The sequence below is a fragment of the Alligator mississippiensis genome, chromosome 3 (genome assembly GCF_030867095.1).
Source record: "Alligator mississippiensis isolate rAllMis1 chromosome 3, rAllMis1, whole genome shotgun sequence".
Classification (NCBI taxonomy): Eukaryota; Metazoa; Chordata; order Crocodylia; family Alligatoridae; genus Alligator; species Alligator mississippiensis.
In genome coordinates this window covers 300,386,091-300,413,442 of record NC_081826.1, presented here as the reverse complement: position 1 = coordinate 300,413,442, position 27,352 = coordinate 300,386,091, and the positions used below count along the sequence as shown (strand labels likewise).

At 58.4% G+C, this 27,352-nt stretch overlaps 1 protein-coding gene across 4 annotated transcripts in view; it reads right to left on the bottom strand.

Moving 5' to 3' along the window:
* Positions 1 to 27,089, bottom strand: part of CNTFR (ciliary neurotrophic factor receptor) — a 293,745-nt gene extending 266,656 nt beyond the window's left edge. For 3 of the 4 annotated variants that reach the window (XM_059725338.1, XM_059725336.1, XM_059725339.1), the window contains exon 1: positions 27,001 to 27,089. The gene's annotated coding sequence lies outside the window, so the exon portion shown is untranslated. The remainder of the gene's footprint in view (positions 1 to 27,000) is intronic. The other variant, XM_059725337.1, reaches the window with a different exon arrangement.
* Positions 27,090 to 27,352: the final 263 nt, after the last annotated feature.

The following is a 27,352-nucleotide window of genomic DNA, read 5'->3' as shown; positions in this document are numbered from 1 at the left end:
TCTCTGCCCAAGACAGAGGCCTCGTGCTAGGACATGGCCTCATGCTGGTGCATGGCTCTTTCAAGCTACCCAAGCCCACGCACCGGGCTCCAGAGGCCCCCAGTTTGCTGCCTCGTGCTGGCCGACACGGCTCGACCGCAATTATGCCTGGGGCCCTACCCGATAGCCAGCCCAGCTCCTTGGCCGCGTCGCTCCACCTGCCTCCGCCAAACCGTGAATTGTCCAGACGCCCTCCATCTCCTCCCCACCCCTGCAGGGACAGACGGCAAGCCCCGGCCCGTGTAACAGGAGTTCAGGCTCTGCACCAGACCGGAGCCGAATGAGACCTTGCATCGCGGAGGGCACCGGAGCCGCAACCCATCCCGCCCTGCGTCAGGTACCTTTCAACCGCTCTCCCGCGAGGTCAAGACCAACCGGTGGCCCACGGCTGCCCCAGGACCATGCCACGGCGACGCCTCTGCATCCTGGAGCAGACGGGCGGTTGTGGCTTCTCCCCTCGCTGCATCCTTTCTTGCAACTCCCCTCCCTCCGGACTAGCCTCTGCAGCCCCCCTGGTCCGGCATCATCCCTGCCTGCCGTTTGCCAGGCTGGAGGACTGCCAGGACTGCAGGGAACCGTCCTGTCTCAGCACAGTTGCAGAGAGAAAGCAGAATCCAGTAGGGCGCTGTCCCCTGTCGCCCGGCCTTAAGATGCATTTATTTAGACCACGTCCATCTCTGCAGGATCCAGGTCCATTACAGAGATTAAAATGAACTATTGCCAGCAACTGGCATAGATCAAACCCACAGCCTCTCCCCCCGCCCACGAAGCCTGGCTTTCGGCCCAACGCGGAGGAGAGCACGTGGCAAAAGGCAGACCCTGCACCAGAACCGCAGAGGGCAGCCGGGTCCCGGCTCATGCTACCCTGCGCCCAGGCTTCCCAGAGCAGCTGAGGACAAATCCTGGCATCCCAGGGTATCATTAACCAGCACGACAGCAGCCTTGGGCTCAGAGTGGATGCAAAGTACTGCACTGAAAATGCCATGGCTGCACCATCGAAGCTCCCTGCAAACATTTTGCCAATGCATTTTGATTTTTTTCCCCCCACTCCCATCAGGAAAAGCTTGAAAACCTCTCAGCCCAGGCAGCTGGGCTTCTCACGGGAATCCCAGCCTGGCACCAGGCCTAGGTAAGAGGGGGCATCGGCCCCCAAACAGCATTGCCCACAGGAAAACAACAGCTGACTTTGGTTGCACAATGTTTGGAGGCCGGGTCAAACTGAAGCAATATTATTGCACCATTTCTGAGTGTTTCCTCCTGCAAAGAGCTTGGACGTTTCAACTGTTTTGCCCCAATTCAGGGAGGATAAAAACTATCAGGATTCCCTGCAGGATGCAAACTCCTCTTTGAACCAACTCTAAGGAAGCCGCTGACCCTGGGCGGGCAGTTCTTGGACTGGAGAAGAGCAGCGCTCCATCCCCGTGCCCTCGGACACCCCCTCCTGCTATGCCCACCTTCCCCGTGCCCTTTCTGACCCAAGCCGCACTTCTTACTGTATTTACAGTGCACAGGATGCTTTCCAAGCCTTTGAACCCCACCTTGGGGAACTCCTCCATCTTCTGCTAAACTGCAGCCCAGAAATGTCCTGGGGGACTCCCCAGCCAGAGGACGGGGAGTCCTCAGTATGACACGGGCTGCATAGGACAGCACTGGAAGTGACCCCCTCCAGCAAGCATCTTCGTAGCAGCCACCATTGCGACCCTGCCATTTCCATCTCGTCATCCAAGCAAACCGGGGACCAGCCTTGGACCCGTTCGAACACGTGCCACTCTGCCCCCGGCCACCTCAAAGCCAGCCTATGCATGCCCCTGGAGAAGAGCAAGGGTGAGGGGCAGTTGCCGTGCTCCCCCAGAGCCCACAACTCCCTCATCGTTTTGCAAGTGAAAAGTTTTGGAACAGAGCTCTTTTGTCAAAAAACCCTGGCCGGCCTGCCTGCCTCTGCCAAGAGCCTGGCAAACCCCACGTCTTCCCCTGCTGTCTGGCGTTCTCCCCCAAAATCGGACTGCTTCAGCACGGGATCGCATCAGCCACGATAAGGCCACGAAGGACTTGCAGCCTCTGGGTCAAAACGGCTCCTGCACTGCACGTGTTGGCAGGAAACAACTCGGCCAGCTCTTGACTCACTCTGTCCTTCGTCGGTCCTCGGCACCTCCAAAAAGCTTGTCAAGCTCGCTCGAGCCGGGTTGGGACGGCGAGGCTCTTCCCAGTTTCAGACCCACCTCCCACAGCAGGATGAGCCGCGGTGGCATTTACCCACATGAGCCAGGGCATTTATTGCCTGAGCTGTTGCTCCAGGACCCCGAATGACACGAGGCAATGCACAACTTGGACAAACCACGTTAAGCAGATTCGGGGACGGGGATGGTTTGGATGGGGGGCAGTGCGACTAGCCGTGCCGCCAGCCCAGCTGCCTCGTGATGTCTGGAGCCCCACTGCATTGCCCAGGTGCCAGGGGGAGGGAAGAAAGTGGCAGAGAAGTCCCTGGCTCCATGCTCTCACCACCCGCCCGGACTTCCTGCCTCCTGCTCCGTGTCCTGGCAGCCGGCCGCGTCCCTGGGGGGGGCAGAGGGGCTGGAAGCACTTTCCCAGTGACTTGCAAGGGGGCTGGAGGCTTCAGGCAGCTTTGCATTTGAAAGCTTCCAGGGAGAGAAGAAAGAAAAGGGAGGAAAAAAACCCTTTGGCAGGCCCCGAGCCTGGAGCAGAGCGCCTGGACCAGCTGACCGATGGTAGGAGGCTCAGAGCAGCAGGGCTGTCCTTCATCCTCATCCCTGGCCCTGACAGCTCCTGCCACGGGAACACCTAGGGAGCCGACTCCACGGTCCGTGGGCATTCGGGGCTGGCATTTGAGTGGCAGGGCATTGCCCCCCTCCCCAATCCTCCACATCATGTCTCTGCACTAGCTCTTCCAAAGCTGATCTCAGCTCTCTCGGAGCCAACCCCCCTGCAATCTGCTTTCTTTTGCCTTGTTTATCTTTCTGGAAAGCACCCAGCCTCCCCTCCCCACACCACAGGCACTGGTAAAAAATGACCGGCCACTACAACCCACCAGGACCCACCCAGACCTGGGGAGACGGGCGAGCAGATCAGCGCACATGCAAGAGACATTACTATTCCATATTAATCTCGCCACCGTCGTACTTAATAGAGAAAGCAAAGCTCCTTTGGCCGGCTGGTAATAGCAACGCGCCGCACTTAATGGCATGCAGCGCATAAACTTGAAAGGGCCAGACTGCAGCAAGCCTGGCTCCCATCTCCATCCGGAGAGCGCGGGGAGTGCCAAGTGCTCGCACAGCGCTCGCTTCCGCAAAGATGCCGGGGCCGGGCTGAGCCAGGACCACACACGCCGTTCAAAGCGGGCGGCGTGGTGCAGTCTTGCCTCTCTTCTCCCACCCCCAAACCTCAAGGCAGGGCTACGAGAGCCTCACCCTCCCAAAAAGGCCTCGTCAGGCAGATGGCACATACAGTCCTGAACCAAGCCGGGGCGCTTGGGGTGCAGCAACGCCGTGGCCTGCAGATCCACGCCAGAGCTCCAGGCAGGTTGCCAGGTCTACACGGCCCAGTGGCTTGGGTGCTGGGAGCCTGGCTAACCAGCCCTGCTTTCCAGCTTGCAAGCACGACTGCTCCAGAGCTCTCCCGGTATCTCTGCAAGGGGCTGTGCTGCGCCGCGCCGTGCCGCCCTGCCTTGGATCGGATCCGTGTCATTTGGAGGTCTCCCATCCAAGCTCCGAACTGCACTAATCCCTGCTTAGCAAACAAATGCCAATTAAGTGTCCCCCGAAACAGGTCTACCAAGACTGCACAGAGCCACCTTTGTACTCAAGTCACAGCACCGGGGGCTCGCGAAGCAGCTAGAAGCCAACCCAGCCAGACGCGGAAACGCGGTGATGGGCAGAAGCAGCGGCATTGCCCCCGGGGGCTGGCGTCCTACCTCCCATTCCCGTGCGTTGCTGGCATGGCAGGGAGGATATCTGCATCAGGAGATCTCTGCAGGTCTGACAGGTCCCCTCTGGTGTAAATGTCATGTTAACGCATGACAAGGCAGTCATTAACGTGCTCAGCCCACGCGCATTCGGGTGGGATGATCCGTGCAGGCCTCCAGGCCTGGTCCTATCCCTTCCTCTTTGCAAGGGAATGAAAAACTAGTCCTCCGCAAGTCTGCTTGGCGGGGGACTGGGCCGGCACTCCCAGGGGGTCCCCGCTCCGGCTGCCGGGGCCTGTTTGCTTCTCAACAGAGAAATTTATGACATACAGTGGAGCGTCAATTATGCGGACTAATTGGGACCAAAACCTGTTCATAAAAGCAAACTGCTCGGTTAATGAAACACTTATTAAGCCAATGCACTCCAAAGCCAGACTGCAATCTCATCCCCCCTTTTATTTTCCCCTCCATTTGTTGGTTATTCTGATTTTTCCCGCGAGTTCTTAAAGCCGTTCCCTTTCTGCCGGTCGTTAGCGCTCTCCCTCGTTCCCTGGACCGCAGGCGGTGGCTTGGCTGGTGTTGAGATCACTGGACAGCTCAGATAACTGATGCTTGACCACATTCCTTCGGTCCAAGGCATCTTAATGTTTTGTCCTTCCCCCGGCCCAGCCCTGCAAAATCAGAACTGGCACAGCTCTCCTGCCAGGATAATGGGAGCAAAGCTTTAATGAGCAAGGCCCGGCTTTTGTAAGATGCCTGCTGCCGCTATCACAGAAGAACCATCGAACGTGCAGTCCTTTGCCCATCAGTGACCCCATACTAAATCGGCTGTGCAGCCCGACCACAAACAACCTTGCAACAAAAATCGAGTGTCCACACATGTGGGACAGACTGGGGTAGCAGCTTGGAATATTTCTGGGTTAACTCTTTACAATAAATGCCTCAGTTTCTCTGACTTTTCAGCATGCTGTGATGCCCTGGGAGGGAATGGGTTAATGCTGCCCTGAATTAGCCCTGGGGGTGAAGGTGGAGCGATGCCAGGGCTCAGCTACTAGAGAGGGGGCCGTGGAGAATACAATGGGTTAACTGCAGACAGAGGGAGAAGACACACATTACACTTAGACCACGCTAAGGGCATTCAAAACCTGAGCGTCCCCACGCTCATCAAGGCTCGTTAACTCGTGCTAAGTGCCTTCAGAGCATCTTAAAGTGACGCCACTTCAGGCGAGGGTTTACTCCGGGCTGTGCTACCCAGCTCATGTTAGGGTAACTTCAGTTTGCTCCGTGGAAAGAAAATGAGCAATTTTCAGTCCTCCCATATCCCAGGATGCACTGCTTCCAGCATCCTACCCCCTCCCCCAAGAGCAGGGGGGAACCCAGGCATCCTGGCTCCTAGACCCCTAGTCAGAGCTGTGCAGACTGGGGCAGATGGCAGCTCTCTGAAGTGACCGCAGAGAGCTGGGAAGGGTTGGGAGATCAAAGGCCAGGCCTTTGAGTCCGAGGAGCCAGGGGCTCAGTCGCTAGAGATGCCGTGTCCCCCAGGAGAGCACAGAGTGACCACGGGGAGGCAGGAAGAGCCTGACGGGCCATCTGTGCCACCACGCTACCTATAGCCGTGTGTCTTCTGCAATGCACTGAGGACAGCACACACCGCGGTGAGGAATGACCGATGCATTAGCCCGAGCTTTGAAGCGGGTTTGGACGAACAGAAGCAAAGACCCAAACATCTGAGACGCTTCCTCGGCCTTTCCGAACGAGTCGGAGCAGTAAAGCAAGCGAGGACCTGACCAGCCTGGCAGCCCAGCCCAGCCTGGCACCACCGCAGCAGGCCAAGGACCAGAGCTCAGCGTTGGAAACCCCAAGTCATTGCACTCAGTGCCTTTCCCCTGGACGGCTGTGGGGAGCCACGGAGAAGCCTGCCACGCTAACTGCGCTGGAGGCAGACCCGCGTGGCACAGGGCACGACCGGGCTGCAACGGTATCTGCAGAAGGCTGCAAACCCCCCGGGACTTTCAGCCGCTCGGTGCAGGATGGACTGTAGGGATGCAGGCAATAAAAACCCACACCTCTGTCCTCTGCCTCCTGCCTTCCCATCCGCCCCTGCCTTCCTGCCCTCCTCGAACAGCGGAGGCACTGCCCTCCGCCCCTTCCGCCCCCTTGCATTTTCAAGTTCACCCTGCGACTGCCACGGCTTGATCATGCTCAGCGCTCTGCCTTCGGGAAGGCGCCCAGTGATTACGAAGGTATTAATCAGAGAGCAAAGTGCTTTCAAAAGCTCTGTGGAGAGGGGATCAGCGACCCTGCGAGCCGGCAGCCATGGGCGGCTTTCTCCTTGACATTTAAATGAGTCCTCCTCTGCAGCTTTATTTTTAATGCTGATTTCCCTGCAAAGTCATCTGCTACTCGCTTCCATGCTCTCAAATGCATGGACCTCGGGGCAGGCCCTGCCTTTTGGATCTGCGGCTGGGCCCCCTTTCCTCCACCACGCTTCGACCGGCAGCTGGTCCGGAGACCGCTCCCCATCCTCAGACCTGGCCTGAAGCCCCGATGCGCCCATCACACGTAGGTTTGGTTGCAGCTGGGGATGAAGCCTCTCTCTTGGATCTGTCACGCCTCGTCATCCCTTGGTTTCTCTGGGACATTTGCAGGGCTGTCTGACAGCCTCTCACTGATGTGAGACCCCCGGCCCGTGGCCTGACACCCACCGGGTCAGCACCGAGAGCTCCACACCATCCTCCATGCCAGTACAATGCATGAAGCTCTTCGGGGTCCTAATTCAGACTTTGCCTGGGGCTCTAGTCTAAAGCACGCTTGCTCTTTATTTACGGGGACCCAAACTGCACAGATCTGGACAGATGCAAATCCTGAACACGTTTCCCCAGCCCAGCTTCCCCGCCACCCTCGCACAGTCGCTCTGAGCTGAGTGCAGGTGCTCCTGAAGCTTGAGATTTTGTCTTCTCGCACAAGGCACACGCGCTAGGAAAGCCTGGTCCTGACCCCTCTCCTGGCATCCGATCAAGCGAGCAGTGTCTCAAAAGCTTGTGCTCTACTTTGGTTAGTCTATAAGGTGCAAACCAACCATCCCCTCTCCTTCCCAAAGGCTTCTGCGTCCCTTTCCACGGCTTCTCCTTGCAAAACCTTCCTGCATGTCCCGTCCTTGGGCATCAACAGTCAAGCAATTCAAACTGGTTGATCCACAAACTCCTCAGTCTGAGAGGGTCGTGGCAGGGCTTTCTCAGCAATGCTGGGAGTGTTCATAGATCATTAGGGGGTGGAAGGGACTTTGTAGATCATCGGGTCCAGCCCCCTGCACCAGGAAGGAAAAGACAAGTGGGGTCAAGTGACCGCGGCGGGGTGACCGTCCAGTCTCCTCTTGAAGGTGTCCAGGGTAGGCGATTGCACCATCCCTGGAGGGAGCTTATTCCACTCCGGACACCCTGACTGCCAAGGTGTTCAGCCTGAAGCGGCTTTCCAGTTTATATCCACTGCTCCTGGTCCTCCCCAGGGCTGTGCAGAGACACCGAGGCAGGGGCTACCTGCGTCACGGGTCCCTTGGGCGTCCACGTCCCCCAGGCTCGCAGGCTCGTTAACGAGCTGTAACGGGTGCATGTTTGCGTGAGCCAATTAAGCCTGCTGAGTGCCTCCTCCTCCACCTGTGAGCATGAGCAACTGCACCCAGCCCCGAGAAAACCTTTCCATCCCTTCCTCGCTCTGCACACCTGTCTGATGCCGTGGCTGGAGACCACAACGTGGCCCTGTACCTCCCATCCCACACTCCTCCTGCTGTGTTTGCATTCCTGGACCCTCCTGTTAGCTGCCCTGGCTCATTGCCTTGCTGGCTTGGCAGAGCCGTGGCGAGAAGTGATTTTTCCCCCCTGAAATGTAGCTGCTTTAACGAGCATCATTTTGCCCTGTTTTGCAACAGCCACGAATCCACCTGCGCTGCCAATGATGCTGGCAGAGGGCACAGCCGGGCTCGGGGCGTCCCGTTTAACTGCTCCGGAGGCCAAAGGTGTGAAAAGTGTCACCTGTGCGTACGTGCGGGGAGAGGGGGAGTGCGAGCCGCTCGCGGACTTATGAAAAGACCTGCAGCCGGCCCGGCATCGGGTGCTTGTGATCACAGGGGGATTTGCAGCAAAGGCCAGGCCTGGGGGACACGGACGTCCTGAGGACCCATCTCTATGTTCATACAAGGAGTGAATTGCTGCACCAGCCCTTCCATATCCTCACCCAGGAGGCAGGAGTGCAACATCGCCCTAAGAAAGCTCCACCTGAGTTGCATTGCCCACGTGTTGCAACACGGGTCACCAAGCCATCGCTGCCCGGTGCCTTGATGATCTGCCCTCTCCCTGTGCCACGGTGCCCAGCTCATGGCCTGCGGCCTGATCGCGCAGCCCCACCGTGGAACGGGTCCCCAACCAAATCGAACGAGACCCTCCGCCACCCTCCGTCGTCCTTGTCATGCAGGCCGTCCCCTGCGGTAGCATCCAAACGCAGGGCTGCTAAGACCACCTGCTGATAAAGGCAGAGCCGGTCTCTAATCCCAAGATAGAGACCACTGCAGGAACCCAAAAAGAAGAAGTAAGGAGGTGCTGAGGCGGAGGGCAAGCACGGGGCTGCAGCAATCCCCAGCGAGGGGCTGGAGAGGAAGAGCCAGCGCTTTGGGAAGTGGTGGAGGAGGTGTTTGGATGTGCTGGCAAAGAAAAGCAAAGCATTAAAAATAGCTCCGGTGGAGGAGGAGGGAGGTGGGCCTCTGCCCAGGACGGGAGCATTGTGCATCCCGAGCAGAGGCGTATGCCTCTCCTGGTACGAGCGCACACACACACGAGTACACTACGGCTCCAAGTGCATTTATCTCTGCATGGAGACGCGTCCTGCGGCACGGCGCCCGGGGAACGCCATTGTAAGTACGCATTTAAGTAATCCAACGCCGAAATGCTAGGGTACGCGACTCATGATTAAGGAGGGTTTCTTTCGTGCCATGCTGGCAACGTGCCTGCAGTTAGCAAGCCTGCAAATCCCCCTGCGATCACAAGCACCTGATCCCGGGCCGGCTGCAGGTCTTTTCATAAGTCCACGAGCGGCTCGCACTCCCCCTCTCCCCGCACGTAAGCACCGGTGACACTTTCACACCTTTGGCCTCCGGAGCAGTTAAACGGGACGCCCCGAGCCCGGCTCTGCCGGACCGGAAAGCTCTGCCAGCGTCATTGGCAGCGCAGGTGGATTCGTGGCTGTTGCAACAGGGCAAAATGATGCTCATTAAAGCAGCTCAATTTCAGGGGGGAAAAAATCACTTCTCGCCACGGCTCTGCCAAGCCAGCAAGGCAATGAGCCGGGGCAGCTAACAGGAGGGTCCAGGAATGCAAACGCAGCAGGAGGAGCGTGGGAAGGGAGGCACAGGGCCACATTGTGGCCTCCAGCCACGGCGTCGGACAGGTGTGCAGAGCGAGGAAGGGATGGAAAGGTTTTCTCGGGGCTGGGTGCAGTTGCTCGTGCTTGCGGGTGGAGGAGGAGGAGGAACTCCAGCAGGCTTAATTGGCTCACACAAACATGCACCCGTTACAGCTCGTTAACAAGTCTGCGCGCCTGGGGGGACGTGGACGTCCAGGGGACCCGTGACGCAGGCAGCCCCTGCCTCGGTGACTCCTGCCCCCATCACTCACACCCTGGGCTTCCCCCTTCAAAGCCCAGACGTCTCCGATCCCTGCCTGGTTTCAGCAGAGGCGTCCCAGCAGTCACTTGGCCGAGGGAAGGTGCAGATACAAACCAGGCTGAGGCCTCTCCAACTCAGCTCCCTTTGGGGATGGATTCCCCTAAAGTTTCATTCGAAAGCGCAGACCCACTCTGCTCTGAAGCCTCTACCCTATTCCAGAAACGCGGCGTTTGCAGCGCAGCTCATCACCCAGCTGCGCGCTCCGGCAGCCGAGGTCTCTGCCGCAACAGAGGATGTTGCCCGGAAAGGTCAGCACGCTTCCCGGGCCCTGCCGAACACAGACATGCACGTTGCTGCCGTCACCCCCCTTCCCCTTCCCCTTCCCCTCCTTTGCAGCTGCTGCATGGCCTCCTCTACCCCAGTCCCAGCTGGAGGACAGCATTTCTTTGCATGCCCTTTGTGTCTGCGACATGGAGAGCATGCCGATCCGCCGTGCCTCTTCCAGCCTGGAAGCTTTTTGGGACAGGGACTCGGGGTGCCCCGGGCGGGCCACGATGCCTGCAGGGTGTGCTGCGATGCCAGGCACCGCGTCCCCTCCTCCATCCCTGCCTGGAGGTCTCATCTCTTTATCTGCATAAGTGACTGGCAGCTTGTTAGCGGCTGATGGGGCAACCATGGGGTGGAAAAGAGAAAGCCAAAAGGGAACGGGGAAGGGGGGGTGACGGCAGCAAATGTGCATGTTGGTCCGATAAAAAGAGAGCGCGTACCTCGTCAGAGAGGAGCCGAGTTGAGACGGGCACTGTGCTCAGGCCTGAGATCTGTCCTACAATTTGGTACCCCCCAACCAATGGGAAAGGCCCATCACCTCGCCCAAATTTTGGAGCCCGTCCCCTGGGGCCAGACTCTGATCTCTCAGTTGCACCGCTACCCATCTGGAGCTGCTCCCCGTTTGGACGGGGTAATGCCAAGCAAAACCGGCAGCCCCATCGCCCTTCAGATTTACTCAGCCCATGGCTATCCCCACTGGACGGAGAGGGATGAAGCCACATGCTTTTGCTCGTGGGTGAGCTGCCTGCCAGGCCATGACGCCAGAGGCAGCTGGACCCTGCTCCGACGTCTCCCGGCAGGGCTGAAATGCTGCTTTTCATCTTCACCCCAGCCACGGATGCAGCAACCCTGCCTGAGCAGTTATGAGAGGGTCTCCCTGGCTCTGTACCTGGGCACCATCTTCACCGCCGGCTCTCCCTAGGCCCCGGGAGCCCTTTCCACCCATGCATGGAGAGCTCGCTGCCCCACGGCACCATTACGACTGCATCCTTTCCAGCCAGCATGGACACAACACAGCCCAGAGCACAGCTGTTGCCTCCTTCCTTCTCTGGTGCCAGCCTCCTATTTGCACCCAAGCCCTTCGCGCTCTCCCCCACACAGCCCCTTGGCTGCAAGGCCTAGAGAAAAAACTCAGCAATAATGAAGCTGCTGGGGGCAAAAAGGCTCCAACTTCCCATCATGCTGGTCCCCTGCCCTCCCCCAGCCACCACCTCCCAGGATAAGCTCCTGGGGAGAGGGGATTTTGCACTCTCTCTGTGCAGCCCCGAGCACCGAGCAGCCCTGATGCACATCTGCAAGGTCCCTTCCACCCCCTTACCACTATGCAACTATGAATAACGAGGTGTGCTGGAGCTCCCGCAACCCAAGAGACAGCTGAGACCGAGGGGTAGCTCAGCAGAGAAGCCAGGATGTGTTGCCCATGCTGCGCCCTCCTTTCGGGCTTCGGCGCACCAGGAAAACTCCTCGCTGCTGCCAGGAGAAGCACAGAGAGCACGGCAAAGTCCAAGGCAGGACGAGTCGGACAAACCTGGATTAAATCACACCCCTCCAAGAGCCTTTTCTATGCAGGGCTCCCAAAAGCAAGGAGCTGAGAGCTGCCAGACCAGAGTAACGAGAGCCTTTCACCCCCTGCTATTCCTGCACCCCCCGCGGCCTCCGAATCCTGCCCCTTGCTGAGCCAGCTCTGAGCAGCCCAGGTGCACCCGGTGCTGCCTGCAGCCAGTAGAGAACAAAAGACGGGGCTGCCAGGACACAGAGAGGTGAAGGGACTTGCCCAAGGCCACCCAGAGGAGCAGCAGCAGAGAGTGCGCTATACCACAGCCTTGTGCTCTGTCCACTAGGCCCCACTGCCTCTCACGGGACCTTCTGATCATTCCCGCTGCAGACGGCTGCCACATCGCAGCGACCGGGCTGGACGTCTTAGCCTGCCCGCTGCAAACCCTCGGGTGCTGCCCTCGAGCTAAAGAAGGACGTTGCCTGTCTGGAGGTCTTCGGTCCCATCCAGCAGGGCGTGGAGGTGCCCAGGACACGCCGTGGCCGGTGCATGGCACTCGTGGACCAGAGACGTCTGCCGGGTCTGGCCTGGATGAGGAGACAGAGACTGGGCAGGGTGAGGAAAGCCCAACACGGCCCCCTCCACCAGCCTTGCCTGGACAAGATACACAGCTGGGGACTCCTCCATCCACCGGGACCCCGGCCACAGACGGCTCCGCACCATTAGGGACGTGGCGGGCAGCTCTGTGGCCTAGCGGGGCTGGAGGAGGTGGAAGATAAAGGGATCATTACAGGCTCTCCCTCTGCTGAAGGAGGGGGTGCAGGGGTGCAAGAACAAGGGAAACTGAGGCACAAAGCAACCCCACCCCCCAACACAAGCACAGCCCAAGGAGTTTCAAGCACTCCCCTGTCTGATCTCCGTGCTCTCACTGTGCTGTGTGTGTTGCCGGCACCGGCAGGCCTTATTCCTAACCGCATAAACCGGGTCTGAAGCCTTGCCAGAGCATGCCAATTAGGTGCTCAGATGCTGCCATCAGCAGAAGGTCAGGCCCCGAGCGCTCGTCTCTCAGAGCTCGGAGCCTGGCTTCCCACTTCAATCAGGTTTGGGAGAGCGGGTTTGCAAGGGAGCGCTGCCTTTTGCTTTGCCGTGCGCCGCGGCCCAGCTTCGCACAGAGCAAAAAAACCAGGGGATTCTGCGACGGAAAGCAAGCAACAGCAGCTTCCCAAACGTCCCGAGCCGTTTTGATGTCGACAATCCCCTTCCTATGGCGCGCTGGCAGGAGACGGGCGCAAAGCGCCAATTAAACCAAGAGGAGTTATGCTTTTCTTCTGCCATGCACGGAGAAAGAGGAGGGGAGTTGGGGGGGGGAGGCTGGGAATTAAAAAAAGCCAACCCTAAAATGATCCGCTTTCAAAACAACTTGTCAAGCCAGCCTCCTCTCCTCCGGTCTCTCAGGCTGATGAAGAGTGAGCGAGAGGGAGTGTGCATGTGTGCACGAGGGTGGGTTTATTCTGGTGCCCGTGTCTCGGGGCGTCAATCACAGCCCAGCAAAGGGGAAGGAAGCTGGCCTGAGTACGGAGCCTCTCCTGGCCAAGCACAGCTCACCGGCTATTCACTACGTCTTCTCTTCTGCAGACTAAATCATCAGCCTCTCCTCCCAAGTCCTGTCCCCCGGCCCCCAACCATTTTCATGCCTTCTTCTGGGCTCTCTCCAATGTGCCCGCATCCTTTCTGCAGTGGGGAGCCCAAAACTGGACACGGGACTCCAGATGTGGCCTCCCCGGTGCTGAACGGAGGGGAAGAGTCGCATCCCTCGATCTGCCGTAGTCGTGAGCCCCAGCTCCGAACCGGTTCCCCCAATGCCTCTCTCTGGAGCTGCACCCGGCGGCGATTTAGCAGCATGCAGCATCCCCGCGGGAAAGCAAAGTCTTGCATCTCTCCTTGGTCTTAGCACATTCCTCATCCTCAAAGCCTCCGTAACAGAGACCTTCTCCGGGGCGAGCACATCCACCGTGAACGCCGAGCAGGGCACGTCTCTCCAGCCCTCGGTGCTCTCATCCCATGCAGACCCCACTGGAGATATTCCTCCTAGTCCCCAGGGCCTCCTGTGCGCTTATCTCTCCTCCTGCCCTGGGCTTCCCTACCGAGTTCAAGAGCAGCAGACGGCCCACGTGCAGCTGCGTGCACACCGGTTTGTTAGCACGTGACCACAGGCACGCACGGTGCCGCTTGCTTGCTTTGCTCGCGCCCTCCAGGTACCTGTGCGCTGTGTACCCTGTGAGCGTGTAAGGTCGTGCGCGCACAGCGGGGCACGCGCTACCTCGCTATTACCAGGCTGCTCACGCACGCTGCCTCAGTAGCGCCGACTCTCCTTTAAGAGCTCTGAAGCTTTGGGTTTGAATGTTAAAAGACGCCGGCATAAAGAATTGCAGGGTCTTTGTAAATGCAGGAGGAGACAGGAGAGACTCTTTGAGCCTCTTGACCTTGACAGCGTCCTCGTAATTATTATCCTGTGTTTATTTGCCGTTAAACCCAAACTATTGAATAAACAGTGTCAAGTTGGTTTTCCTGAGCAGGTGATTATCCTCTCCGGCTCCTCTAATGAAAATTATCAGAGAGGCTGGTGACCTCGCGCTACGCCCGCTAAATAATGCAAGAGGCTCCGGGATCAGACAGGGAAATCATAACCCTGCTTTATCTTATCGTGTCCGCGACAGCTCCAGGCTTGTTTTAAGTAGTGTTGGGCTGCGTCCGCCGAATGCCGTCTCCCACGTGAGGCCGGCTTGGAGGACTACCCAGCCAGGAGTGACTGCCATCAGGTCTTGGGAGAGCCGGAGCAGCCGGGTTGGGAAGGGCTGCTCGGCCTCACTGGATGCAGAGCCGGGGGCTCCTCCGACACGAATGGCTTGGATAAAGGGTCTAGTGGTTAGTGTTGTGGGGATGGCTTCCAGGAATGTATCTATCCATGGAAAAAACAGGCGTGCAGCTCCTCTACAGTACGGGAAGCTTCAAATCATAGACAATTAAGGTGGAAGTGAGATCAGGAGGTTGCATCCAAGCAGGACCAGCCCCAACTACATCATCTCAGGCAAGGTTTGTCTAGCCGGGGCTTCAACACCGCCAAGGATGGAGAGTCCACCACCTCTTTGCATAGCCTGGTCCAGTGCGTCACCACCCTCCTCATGAGAAAGTTTTTCCTACTATCCAACCTCAACTTCCCTTGTTGCAGCTTGAGCCCATTGCTCCTTGTCCTGTCGTCTACCACTGAGACCAGCCCAGCTTCATCCTCTTTGCAACCCCTCTGCTGAAGGCGGCTATCAAATCCCCCCTCAATCTTTTCTGAAGACTACATAAGCCCAGTGCCCTCAGCCTCTCCTCACCAGTCCTGTCCCCCAGCCCCCCAACATTTTCTGGACTCTCTCCAATGTGTACACACCCCTTCTGTAGTGGGGTCCCACAGCTGGACACAGGACTCCAGATGTGGCCTCCCCAGTGCTGAATAGAGGGGAAGGATCACTGCCCTGCATCTGCCGGCACAGCTCCTACCCACGCAGACAAGGATGCTGGTGGCCTTCTTTGCAGGAGAGACGCTAGGGTGGATCCTGCCTCCCTGGAGTGCAATGAGGCACGCAGGGTCACGGGATGCTCAGCGTCAGGCTGGCACGTAGAAGGGGATGGGTACATTGCAACAGGGTCTGGGTTGCCAAACCCTATAAGAGCGGGTTTAGTGGGAACAACTCGCTGGCAGGCCAGAGGACCCCCAGCAACACCCCCTCTGCAGACTCCAGGGCACAGTCTTTATGAGATGCAGCCTCCCCACTGCTTTCCCCACCAGCACCCGGCTTCACATCCTTGCCCACCAAGTGAGGCAGCTCTGCCAAGCCCAGGGACCTCTGGAGAGACCATCACCTTCCCTGTATCCCAGCTAAGGGGTTCCCAGCTGCTCCCCATCACTGAATCAAGCCGGTCTCCCCAACCCCAGGCAGCCAGACACCCAGCCTCTCCCTCCAAGTCCCTCAGCCTTGCCACCCTTCAGAGACCAGACTGCAGGTCTGCAAGGGGGACTTGGCATAAACCCACCAGTTGCTCTCAGGTGGGACCAGCCCCCTGTGCAAAGGGCCAGCCCTGCTGTGACAAATCCCCAGAGAAATAAGAGGGTAATGAATGAGGAGCAGCAAACAGCTACCAGGCGTGAGCAATGGCACGGAGGGACTGCGGGAAGCTAGGAGCAGGGGCTTGGCCTGGGAGAAATGCAAGCGAACACCGCTGTGGAGCAAAACGGTTCAACGGAGAACAGAAAAGCAGGGCTCGTTCGTGGGGAGAGCAGCCAGCAGACAGATCAAACGTGTCACCGTGATACTAGCCTGCACCTGGAGAGACAGCCATCCCCAGGGGAGGCAGCAACACCGGCACGACTTCATTAAGCTGGAAGTGGGACGTTGCGCTACCGGGGTGTCTCATCGCTAGGAAGAGTGCTTCGCCACCCTCCTAGCCAGAAACTCAACGGCGCTCTGATAATTCCCATCAGCCAAGGACGCGACGGCGCTGGGGGAGAGCCAGGTCCAGGGGTAACTGGAAAAAGTTTGAAGCACCATCCTGAAAACAGGGATTTATGTGAAGGTGGGAGAAGGGAGAAGTGGAGGAGAAGGATGGTTTGAACTCGTAACCTACCCAGCAGCAAGGTGACTCCGGGTAGGGCCCAATTCCCCTGGTAAGGGAGACAGCTGCAGCATTTGGGACATTAAAAAATAAGGCTGGACAGAGCAGTAGAAAATACGCTGTACATAAAAGCCCCATGCCTGCTTCCCCCGTTGCATCTGTGCCATCTTCCTCCGCGCTTTCCAGCAGCACGTCACCAAGCGCATGCGAACGGTGGAGCTGGCCCAGTTTACAGGTGGGGAAACTGAGGCACAGAAAGAGAAGGCGCTGGCCCAAGCTCCCAGAGCAAGACAGAGGTAGAGGCTGAGAACAAAACCCCAGCCTCTGTCCAAAATTCAACCAGCAAGAATTAACCAGCTGGTTACAGGAGACAAGCCTCGACACGCGTGTTCATGCAGCAGCCACCGGGCCTCTGTTTGTCCCCAAACAGGCAGGTGTGTCTGCACGCGGCTCCCTGGGCTGGGCACGGCTCTGGAGCGACTGCCTCCAGGGACCGGAGACCAATTTCCCCTCCTTGCACGTCAAGGGCCTGGCCTCTCTGCTGAAGGCTGCCAAGAAAGCAGCTGCTTAGTGTCGACGCTGCTGGCGATGGTAGAGAGATGGATGTCTCGCCTGCCAGGACCCGGGCTCATTGCACACGGGCCACCCAAGAGGTGACGTCTGGGTTACTACCAACCTGGGCCGGGTCCTAAAGGAGTGCCAAGTGCCTCCGACACTTCTCCTTTACTCTGCACAAGCCCCTCTGGATCCCATCTGCTGCCTTTTGCACGTGCAAATATTCACCCTGGCAGGACAAGCCCCGTGCAGCCCGGACCACGAAGACGTCCCATCCTGTTTCACCTCGTCCTCACCCATCATCGCAGGGTCCCACAGCAGTGGGGCTGGAAGGGACCGGCAGAGGTGTCCAACCCCTGAGGCAGGATCAGACCTGCCCAGATAAACCCAGTCCAACCTCTGAGCAACACAACAGTCACCCTACCACAGCCCCGACCCTGCCCCAGGGAAAGCAGGGGGGCCGCGGACACCACCGTCCAAGGGGGTTCAGAGATGCTCCAGAGACCCCAGGCAGCGGCAAGCAAACCCTCCAATTTATACCGCTCTAATCAGGGGAGAAAATCCCTCCCAGATTTGCAGCGTCGGTCTGACCCCAAGCAAGACCCTCTAGTCTGGACCCTCCGGCTTTGACACCAGTGCGGTCATGCTGCACGCCCACGATGCCCCTGCAGGGTCTTTATTACAGCTGGCACCGGAGGCCAGGGGGTTGCACCGGGTTCCCTGCATCGGGAGCAGTTTGCAGGGGATGATAACTAGGGAAAGCATCTCTGGCAGCTCAGAAACAGAATCAGGGAGGAGGAAGGTGGAGACGCCCAACGCCATTTCCACGGTCACCCCCCAGGCGCGCTGTCACCAAAAGGACGAGTGACAAACAGAAGGTGCAGAGACACCTGAGCTGCCTTTCGTGCCTCAGTTTCCCTCCACAGACAACAGTTATCCCCTCCGCCGCCGGGGCGGTTGCGAGGTCCAATATCACTGCATGCGAGGTGCGGCGATGGGTTGCCATGGAAATTCCCGGAGGATAAATTACCGCATGCATATTTTATTATGCAATAAACCCAACATCCGCGCGCGTCCCCGGTCCCTCCTGCTGAGGACGGCACAGCCCTCCCCTAATTGTAATTAGCTAACGGCCAAGTCCCCCGTGGGTGGAGATCAACCGCCTGAGTCCGAGCCAAAGGCAGCCGCCGTCTCGACACTCGGCAAAGCATCTCAGTGACGAGGCTGGTGTCAGCAGGCGGTGACCGGCCTCGAACTTTCGTCTGGCTGAGATGAACCCGGAGGCCCCGGGGTGCCTCGCCATCCCTGTCCTGCCTCAAAGTCCAGCTGGTGAAAGCTCCAGGCATCCAACATCTCTATTAAAAGCAACCGCTCCAACATAATACGGTGCTGCACGTCTCACAGGTGTCGCTACCTGCGGTGCTCAGACCTTCCCCGACCCAGCAGCCCCGGGACTCGGAGGATGCAAAGCCCCAGCTCCATGCAGCTGAACAAGCCCTCGCTGCACGTGGCCGAGGCTCCATCACTGCAGCTCTGCCCCTGCTTTACCATTCGGCAGTCGGAGGCGCACGGAGAGGAAATGACAAGCCCAAGGCCGCGTGGCAAGTCGGTGGCAGAGCCGATGAAACAACCACCTGCTTCCCCGGTGGACCCAGGGGGCCTGTCGAACGCCTGATGCTCTCAAGACCGGAAACCTAGCAGCAGCAGCAGGGGCTGGCCCTCGCTCCGGAGCCCTGGCAGGAGCGGACGCTGGAGACGCATCGGCCTCTATCATTCCCGGAACCGGGTCAATAAAAGCTCAGACGAGCCCATGCAGCAAAAGGCTTTTTATGAATGGCAGGGAAGAGCAGCGCCGGGTCCGTGCGCAGCTGGTCCGATGAAGGATGCCCACCGGTGCACAAAACATGTGTGGGCTCCCCGCACGGGACCGGGGGAAGCAACAGGATAACGGAGAGCTAGGAAGCCATCAAAGCTGCCCACCGCTGCACAGTACAGCCCCCACCCCAGACAAAGCTACCCCTGACGGCAACACGACGGGCTTTTGGGAGCAACTAGGGGCTGGGGGGGGGGGGTCCAACCTGAGACTCCCTTCAAGGGACATTAAAAAAAGCTGAGAACTACCCCTCTGCCCCACCAAAAATCAGCCCCCATTCAGGCACACTTCAGCCATGAGATCCCCCCGAACCGCCAACTCTCCCACGTCTTTCTTCCAGAGGATTATTTCTAGTAGTATTCGATAGCCCCCGTCCCCGGAGAGGAAGCTAAAACGCTTTATCAACATCTATCGATCGCACCTCCCCGCCCTCTGAGCAGAAGGGCTCGGTTGTTTTCAGTCCTTATTTCCCAGACGGGGGAAACTGAGGCACGGCAAGGGTTAAGCCATTTGCCCCTGGGCTCCCACCCCCGGGGGAGAGCAGAGCTAGGGGGGATGTGGGCACAAGGCAGAACTGTTTGATATTTTGCAAATGAATAACCCTGCCACAACGAGCCCAGAATTGGGCTGGCGTCCTGCCCCCAGCCCTGAGCGCACTCCCCCTGCTTTGGGCTTGGAAACTCCTCCGAACATTGAAACTTTAGGCTTCTCGTGGATCACAAGAAGCATCAAAGGGCCACCTTCCAGGCACAGGCTTGGATGGAGGCTTGGCACTGAGCAACCACAGCTGCAAAGCCCTTATGGTGTAAACCAGCCTCTTACGCCCTCCTGGACAAGGTCAGAACCAGGGGCCAAAGCAGACGCTGCAATTGCTTGCTCCCAGCCAACTTTGCCGTGTTACAGGGGGATGCACACGAAGGACCAGCCACTGCAGTGCCCTTTGCTCTTGGTATAGCAGAGCACTAGCACCGTGGGGTCCAAGCAAGGCTTGATCCCCGGATGTATGGCTTTGTACATGCACGGCTGGTTTCCAGCACACAGTAAGCACCCCGAGGTGGCTCACCAGGTCTTGAAAGGGGTGCTCCAGCCTCCTTGCTCACCAGATGCAGCTCGTCATGCAAACGGCTGCAGACCGGGGCAGGTCGGTCAAAATTAAATCACCGTGAGGCTGCGAGTCACTCCAGGGAAATCAGCCACGCTGCTCCGCATGTACAGGCCTCGCGCTAAGACCGGGCTCTGCCCCTAGCGAGTGTTTACTTGGAGCCGGGCAGACACGGCTGCTCCTGGGTAAGCCTTGGCTCCGGGGACCCACGGATGATCCCTCGCAAATGCAGGCAAGTCAACGCCCCAGGCTAAGCTGAAGCTCAAATCAAGTCTTTGCACTAATACTGCAAGCGATTTGGAGCTCATCCCCCTTCCAGCCATCGCCTGGGGGAGCTCCTCGAGCTCTGCCACGTGTGGTGGGGCTCGGACCCAGGGTTTCCAGACCGAGCTGGGCAGCGCATTACAGCGTCATGGAGCTTGCTCAGTCAGAGGCTGCTTCTCAGGTGCACCGGTGCCCGAGACGTCTTCACCTGCCGCTCCACGGCGAGGACACAGCCAGGTGGAGCTGCCCCAGGATCGTATCCCCGTCCCCATATGCTCTCACCAGCCCAAGGGGATGTGTCGACACAGGGTAACTAGGGAGCTCCGCTGGATTTTCCTGCAGGAGCAAATCAGCACCGTTGAACCCAGCCATGGGGCTCCAGGAGACCCACAAGCTGCAGCTAATTCGGGGTAGCACGAGGCAGCTTGCACACCCGAGAGGATGGCAAGGCTGGCTGCGCGCTTGTGCGGCACGCGCGCTAAACCTCTGCTTGCATGCCTCGGATAACAGCCTGCTACCACTACCAGCTCCCAGAGTTGCTCAGAAGGCATCACTTGGTATTTCTATGGCAAAGGTGGTGCCGAGACCCCCTGCGGGAGGAAGCCGTCGCATCGCCTTGCCAGCAGCTATGGTAAGGTCAAGGTTGTGACCCCATCGCCCCCACTGCACCACCCCGTTTGGAGAGAGGAGCATAGTAGTGCAAGACTCACAGGATGCTCGTGCCTCGTGTCGAGGCTAAGGGCCTTGCCCAAGGCCCCGCAGGCAGGAAGTGGCAGGGCCCACTGCACGACACCAGGAGACTGTTGCTTTAACCCCAGGACCAGCTCCGTAAAGGCAGCACAGCCCTGTCCATCGCTGCTTATCCGATGGGCTCTACCGCAGGGTTACTCCAGCCCCATCCATATTAATTGTAAGGTCCACAGGGAATGGCTGCAGATCCTTTGCCTAGCAACATTTCCAGCCTAAGAAAGGAGCCATGCCCTCTGCACCCCCGTCTCCTCCGGCATTGCCAGGTCACCCTTGCCCCCCCGGCTCTCTGTGCATCGCACACCCAGTTACTGGCAGACGCAAAGAGCTCCCCCGTCCCCTCCCCACGCTCGTCTCCGGCAGGCCGCAGCGCCAGCAACAGCCCCGAGCTGTCCGCAATGGCAACTCCGTTAGGGAAACGCTCCATCACGAGCCTCTCCAGCCTCGTAGCCAAACAGGGACAGACACAGAGGAGACCCAAAGGGAAAGAGAAAGGAGATTACCCAGGTAACAGGAGCTAATATTAATTCTTCCGTTCACGGCAGCTCCCTTTCATCTGGAGACTTCAATGTGCCTTCGGAGCACCGAGGAAACCTGGCAACAGCCCCGTGGGGGGCTTTCAAGTCACCTGAATGGGGGTGGAGTCCTCCAGCCTCCACGCCGTCCTACCCGGAGATCGGAGCCAGGAGCCAGGCAGCCCCTGGGCGAGAGCTCGCGCCCTCGTCCCGAATGCAGCACACGATCGGAGCCAGTCGTACCCCTGCGTCTATCCTTCCCCGGCCAGGATTAGAGATGCCCGTCTGAATCACCGGTGCTTTGCAGGTGCTCTCTGGAGGGAGGAGTGCTGCCAGCTAAGTCCCATAGTCGGGGCAACCCATTGGAAAGCCCCCGTGAAACCAGCTTCTGAACTGAATTTTTGGTATTTCATAATATTTTGGTACATTCATTTCCAAACGTGTTAGCTTTTAAGTGTCTGGTGTCAGCGTGCCAGGGAGACAGCTTCTCAACCCGAGTTCAAAGGAGCTCCCGGCCCAACACCGGCTCCTGCCAACACGCATGGCTTTAAGTGAGGCGGAGAGAAAGAAAAAAAAAAGATAGACAAAAAAAAAAAAATTGCATTTCTAAGTGTTTTCATCTCTTTGGTGGCGGTGCAAGACTCGCACAGCAGCTGTGCGAACTGTCTGCACGCTCATGCACGCACAGGGGGAGATGCGCAGGAACTGAGTAGGCACCAAGTGCTGTCAAAGGCACAAAGCAAACAAACTGACACAATAGAGAACATGCGTCTCCGCTCGCTCATCTTTTCGATTCCCAGCCCTCGTCGGCGCTACAAGCAGCAAGAGTCGACAAACACGCTCCAGACAGAACAAGGATGTTTGAGATGAATGTCAGCATCCATTTAAAATATTACTAGAGGCCTCATGATAGACACCTCGACAGCTGCTCCGGCAAAGAATCCAGTAGCTTCTGACACCAGACACTTGAAAGCTAACAAAGTCAGAAATTAATGTATCAAAATATTATCAAATACCCAAAAAAATCAGTTCAGAAGCTTGGCTCCTGCTGTTGTGAAGTGCTGATTAAACTGTAGGAACCCGAGACGTCCCCCTGCCCCGTGTTCTGCTAGTGCAAAAAATTTACATAGATAAGCACCAGGGAAGAAATGCTTGCAAATGTGAACAAAGTTATTAACCATCAAAATTCATGAAAGGGAAACATCGAATCCTCCCAAAGTACAAGGTCTCTGTTTGCTTTTTGCTAGGTTTGCTGTAACCAGAGAAATAGGTCTCAATATAGAATGGCATGAAATAGGTGTTCTTATGTATAAATATATAGTATTTACGTGTGTGTGTGTGTGTGTGTGTGTGTGTGTGTGTGTGTACACTCACTTATAAGCACATTCACAGATCTTAAGGGCAAAAAGGCTCATGGTGAAGAAATGTATAGATATACAAGTATACTTACACCCACATTTATATACACACATTCCAGTGTATGCAGATGCATGCACAAATAGAAACACACACACTCCCAGATTGTAAGGGCAAAAATGCCTGTGATGAATATATGTATAGATGATACAAGTATACTCAAACTCACGTTTATATACACACACACACTCAGTCTATATAAATGTATGCACAAACACACACACACACACACACACACACACACACCCCCAGACCTTAAGGGCCAAAAGGCCTGTGATGAATATATGTATAGATATATAAGCACACTCAAACCCACATTTATATACACGCACACTCCGGTATATATAGACACATGCACGTGCACATGTGCACACACACAGGCACCTGCAGCACACAGGACAATCAATCCAATGAGCCCCCCGCACAAAGTGTCTGGTCTTTCGGGACATGCCCTTGCAAAGACAGCATGAAAGCCATGAACCCCCCGTCCAGCCTAGCCCCAGGCCTTGGCTCAGCTGTGACTCTCACGCAGCTCTGTCTTTCCCCCGGTCTGCGTGCTGCCTCCTTGATCCATCACTAGTTTCCTTGGAGAGTTGAAGCCGTGCTGGGAAACTTGAGGGATCCTTTCTATAGCTGGCTTGCTCAGTCCCCCTTCCTCTCTGACCCCTTCCCTGTGCGTGGATCTTAGTGTGGCTGCTCCTGCTCCAGCCACTGACGCGGCATCGGCTGCAAGCGTGGACGCCTGCCCCGGGAAGAGCCTACGTTGCGTCCTCTCGGAGTGGCAGGTTGGAAATAGGAGGTAGTGGAAGAACAGGCAGAAGCCAAGAGCGTGCTGCCTGGATGGGGACGTGGCCAGGACACTGGGGTTAACGCTCCAACCCTGGCAAAACACACTGTGGGGCCTTTCGTGAGCCTGCACGCTCAGGAGCTCCCTGCCAGCCTCTCCCAAAAAATATTTTAGCAGCACTGGTGCCCCCTAGCGTCATGCTGGGGCCTTGAACCGGTCCCAGGTCCTGGGGAACGAATGCCCCTGCTTTTCCTCTGCCACCACCCATGCCAGGAGCAAGCAGGCCCAGCCTTGCTTTGCCTGCAAGAGCTGAGCAATTGGTGCAGCACCCGTGCATGGTGCTGCCCTGGCACTGAGAAATGCAGCTTCAGATGGACTTTCCTCAGTGCAGATCCACACAGCAGCAGGTGCCAATTTGGGGGCATTTCCCATGGGCCAAATCCGCCCAGGCAGGCACCTCCATCTGCACAACCCCCTGGAGGAGTGAAAGGCATGGATAGACTCAATGAGCGGTGACAACCATTGGGGCCACCTGTCGCGCCCCTGGAAGACCCAGCCTATGCCCTTTGGGCACGGACGCAAGAGGGGCAATGAGGACACTCATGGCCCCCCAGGGCATCACTCCCTAGAAGTCCCCCCCAATCCAAAAAAAATAAAAAAGCCATTTATCCTCCAAATAGCACCAACCTCTCCATCAATCAGAGCTCGCCTGGGTGCTGGAGAGCTGCTTTCTCTCTCAATAAACTGGACCCGGATGAGAAACCCGGACTGTGGAGACCTCTCTCTGTTTTCTGGCATGCTCCAGTTCAGCTTTGCCCCTTCCCACCCATGCCAGAGCAAGGCTGCCCACATGCAAACTCCCCCTGAATAATCACCGTGTGGGGCCGGGGATACCGGAGGCATACGTGAAAGTACAGGGCCTGATTCTTATTTCAGCAGGCAGCAAGCTTGCAAGCAGTGCCCTGGCCAGGCCTGGGGGGGCAGGGGGCAGAGACGCTCCAAGGGGCATTGGACACATCGCATGGATGGACCCATCGGTAAAAGCAGGATGCCGCTACACCCATTCCCTTTGCCCCGGGGCACCCATTGTGTCTGGACTGCGAAGGCTTTGGGGCAAGCACGGTCTCCTGCAAACAGCTCCACAGGGCTGGGTGTCTAAGCACTCCCCATAACACCCGCTAACCGAACAAAGCAGGGATTTCCCCCCCACAACTGGCCCCAACCTACGGGGCATGGGGTTTCTCCTCCCATCTGAAGGAGGGGTGCAAACCGAGACCCTCTGGGGTGGCAGAGGCAGGCTGTGGGGTCTCAGGCTCCTCGTGGAGCAGCAGGCTAATGACCTGCAAGCGCTGCCCTGACCGTAGGAGCCGAGCGTCTTTGCAAGCCGCTGATGTGAGCCCTGGCGTAGCTGCTCCCCACATGGGTCTGGGCAGCACAGAGCTCCCTCCACCCATGTGTGGGGCCGCATCGGGACCGCGCAGCCCCGTTTAGGTGCCCAGCAGCTGAGCACAGGGCAGCAGTGGGGAGTCACAGCCAGGCACGCAGAGCCCAGAGTCGTGCCCTGGGGACGGAGGGGGTGGCAGAGGATTGCAAGAGGGAGAGAGACCCTGAACTCCCAGCGTCCAGGCCCTTGCGGGGCCCGAGCAGCTGGGTGTCCTTCCAAGCATCAGGGAGAAGCTTGGGTCGGGAGCCGGGAGCTGCTCTCCGCACCAATTTGGCGGGTGGGAAGGAACCAGATTGCTGCCCCCGTGCAGCCAGGGGACAGCAGGGGCTCCCCAGCCCCCTCTCCCTGCCGAGCCCCCGCGAGCGACCTGGCCGACCACTATTGTTCTGTGCAACTTTTCTTGGGAGGCAGGGAGCAAGGGGGATGGGGCCCACCCTGCCACGGGTGCTTCCTCCAGCCCCCCAGGGAAAACGCTCCCTGCTCTCCATCCATGCACCCCCTTGCTCCAGGCGGCAGTGGGACCAGGCGAGGCGAGGCGCTCTCCCACCCCCGGCCTTGGCAGCTCAGCAGCTGGGGGAGATGCCGGCTGCTCCCCTCCCACCCCAGGGACATGCTCAGGGGAAGGCAGGCCGGCAGCAGGGCTGGGTCTCCCAGCTCCAGAGGGGTGGAGAGGCAAAGAGGGGGAAGGGCAGGACAAGGGAGGGAGAAGAAAGCCGGGGCTCAGACAAGCCAAAGGGGGGAAGAAAGGATTTCCGCTCCAGCTCATCAATCAGCCGTGCAGAATAGCTGCAGCGCGGGACTGCTGACACTGGGTCGCTGCCTCCTCTGACCCACGCCGGCAGCAGCAAGCAGGGAGCCCCCTGCCCATGCCCCAGCCCCCTCCGGCTTGCCAGCAAGCCTGGCACCCCAGCCCCTGCCACTGCCTTCTGGGACACTGCCCTTTCCTCTTGCCCCGCTCGCAGCTGGCTGCCGGCACCAGGGGCTTCTTCACTCCCCATCGCACCCTCACCCCCGGCCGACGGCCCTGCTGAGCGGGTACGGCACGGAGCAGAGGTCCCTTGGGTGTGCGCACACACATGCAACCCGCCCACCCCCCCGCCAACCAAGGTCCATCCTGAGCAGCCACAATGCAGAGCAGAGGTCTCCACACACACACACACACACACACACACTCCACTGAGTCCATATGAAGCAGTCACAGCATGATACAGAGGTCTATGGGGGTACACACACGCACACACACACTAAGGTCCACAGCGAGCAGAGGTGTATCGGACACACTAAGGTCCCAATCAGGAGCAGAGGTCTATGGGGGTACGCACAACACACACTCACTGAAGTCCCTGTTGAGCAGATACCATACGGAGCAGAGCGGTATAACCCCCACCCCCGTCCCTATAGAGCAGTTACAATATGGAGCAGAGGTCTGTGGTGGGCACACACACACATACACACCCCTCTGAGTCCCTAATGAGCAGTCCTGATATGAAGCAGAGGCCCCTGGGGGTGTACACACACACACACACACACACACACACACACACACACACTGAGATCCATACTGAGCAGATCTGATTTGGAGCAGTGGTCCATGCCGGTATGCACACACACACAAAACGCTGAGGTCCATACTAAGCAACCCCAACAAGGAGCAGAGGTCTATGGGGGTGTACACACACACACACACACACACACACACACACATATTAAGGTCCATACTGCTCCATCCAATATGGAACAGAAGCACACACACACGCAAACACACTGAGGTCCATACTAAGCAACCCCAATAAGGAGCAGAGACCTAGTGGGGTACACACACACACACACATGCACACTAAGGTCCATACTGAGCAGATCCCATACGGAGCAGTCTGTGGGGGTGTACACACACACACACACACACACACAAGCGTAAACACGCTGAGGTCCAAACTAAACAATCCCAGTCGGGAGCAGGGTCTCGGGGGGCACACTACCCCCCCGCCCCAGCAGCCCCAGTAGGGAGCAGAGGTCCAGGGGGCACACGCGCGCACGCGCGCACGCACGCACGCACACAGCCCGGCACACGCGGCAGCGCCGGGCCCGCCTGCCTTTATTCCCGTGCAAAGCGGCAGCGGCAGCGGCAGCAGGATCCGGAGCCCGGGCGGAGGATGCCCGGCTCTGCCCTGCCCTGCCCTGCCTGGTCCGGCCCGTGGTACTCACGCGCCCGCGGCAGGTCCCGTCCAGTCCCGTCCCGTCCCGCCCCGCCCCGGCTCGGCTCGGCCCGGCTCGGCTCGGCTCCGTCTGCACCGGCTGGAAGGGCGATAAGCTCTTTTAAACTCTCGCCCGGAGCCCATGTGACCGGGGAAGCCACTGGTAAGAAGCGCCGGGGATGCAGCCACTCGCTCGCTCGCTCGGCCCCCCCTAGCCAGCCTTTCCAGAAGTGCTGCTGCTGCTCGCGGGCACACGCGCCCGGGCGCAGCTTCTTGCACACGCACACAACCCCCCCCCCTCCTTCTCCTGGACCCAGGGGCACGGCACGCACGCACACGAAGACCGGCGGCGAGCACAGCGC